We start from the raw sequence: 1,921 nt of genomic DNA, 5'->3' as shown, positions 1-1,921 counted from the left end.
GCAGGGTGTTTTTGTTTGTTTGTTTGTTTGTTTGTTTGTTTACTTGTTTGTGTGTGAGAAAAAGACGAGCACTGGTGTCTGTGGTGTAGTGGTGTGGTTTGATGGTTTGTTGTCGCAATCAGGAGACCGGAGTTCGATTTTCGAGTTGGTAGAGGAAGTTTTTATTTTTTTAATTTTTAAAAATTAGTTTATTTGTGAGGCAGCGTGGTGGAATCAGGCTCTCGTCAAAATAATCAAAGTGAAGAAACTTGCATTTTTCTGGCGGTTTGTGAATTTTTATCAAATTTTTCTTTTTTGGCTCAACACCTTTCATGCCCATTAAAGAACTTTTTTTAGTGGGGATTTTTCTGAAAAACGGTGATTAAAGGCACAAAAAATGTAAATTTTCAGTTACCACGGACTCATAAGCTAACGAAATAACAAATCTTTGGCGGCAATTTTCTGACTAATTTTACCTCTGAAGACAGGTGACCCCCACCTCATTCTCTCGCAAATATTTCGACTTGTATTCAAGATAAATGGAATTTTTTTTTTTTCACCCAAATAAAGACAAGTGAACAAGCTGATACCAATAACTCTACATGCCCAAAAATTGACGAGAGCCTGATTCCACTACGCCGCCTCACATTTATATTGTTGTTTTTGTTAATTATGGGGGGTTTGGAAAGTGGCGGGGGTGTTTATGTTTGTTTTTTTGCTTTTTTTTGGCCTGTTTTTTAATTTGTTTGTCCGTCTGTTTTTGTTAGTTTGCTTGTTTTTTTTTGTTAGTTTGTTTGTTTGCTTGCTTTGTAATTGTTTGTCTGTTTGTTTGTTTGTTTGTTTGTCTGTTTAGGGTAGGATGGGAAGGCTAAGGATCGTGTCTCTCGCCTAATGCAAGCGCGTGAGTGTTTGCGTGGGTGAGTACTGAGGTGTGAAGGAGTATGTGTGAGTGATTGTTTGCGTGGGTGTGAGCTGAGGTGTGGGTGTATGTTTGTGTAGGTGAGTGTTTGCGTGGGTGAGTGTTGAGGTGTGAAGTAGTATGTGTGAGTGAGTGAGTGTTTGCTTGGGTGTGGGCAGAGGTGTGAAGGAGTATGTGAGCTATCAGCTACTGGAGAATTATCCCCGGCTCTTCCTGTTATGAAAACCTTCCGTTTCCTGCAGTCTTCTCAACCCTGAACCCCAACAGGTTAAAGGTTATCCAAGTATCTCTTCTGTTGATAACTTGGGGTACCGCCCCAAACCAACCGCACTTGTCTTTGAATTTACGCTCGTTAAAAAAACAACAATAAACCCCCCCAAAAAAAAACAACAACAACCCCCCCCCCACCCAGCAAAAACCAAATAAAGAGCAAAACAATCACCAAAAAAAAAAAGAAAAAAAATGAAATAAAAATAAGAAGCAACTTCAGTGCAACTGCACCTCAACGGAAATGTTATATTTCCGCTCAGCACACTAAAACCTTAGAACAGCTTACAATCATTATTAAGGTTATTATTCGAGATATCCGAGAACCGGTTTGAATCCCGCCCGAGACTTGGACTCGCTCGCCCACGCCAGAGCTACGTGGACCAAATCTCGGGATCAAAATAATAATAAAAATAATAGTAACGATAATAATAGTAGGCCAAATGATATTAATATTAATAATGATAATAATAATAATAATAATAATAATAATAATAATAATAATAATAATAATAATAATAATAATAATAATAATAATTATAATAATAAAAGTGATCATGATGATGATAATAATAATAATAATAATAATAAAAACATTAATAATATAAATGATACTACTGCTACTACTACTACTACTACTACTACTAATAATAATAATAATAATAATTATAATGATAATTAATAATAATAATAGTGATGATAATAATAATAACAATAACAATAATAATAATAGTAATAATAATAATGATAGTAATA

This window comes from Aplysia californica, unplaced genomic scaffold (assembly GCF_000002075.1).
Source record: "Aplysia californica isolate F4 #8 unplaced genomic scaffold, AplCal3.0 scaffold00091, whole genome shotgun sequence".
Taxonomy (NCBI): Eukaryota; Metazoa; Mollusca; class Gastropoda; order Aplysiida; family Aplysiidae; genus Aplysia; species Aplysia californica.
This window is presented reverse-complemented; position numbering follows the sequence as displayed.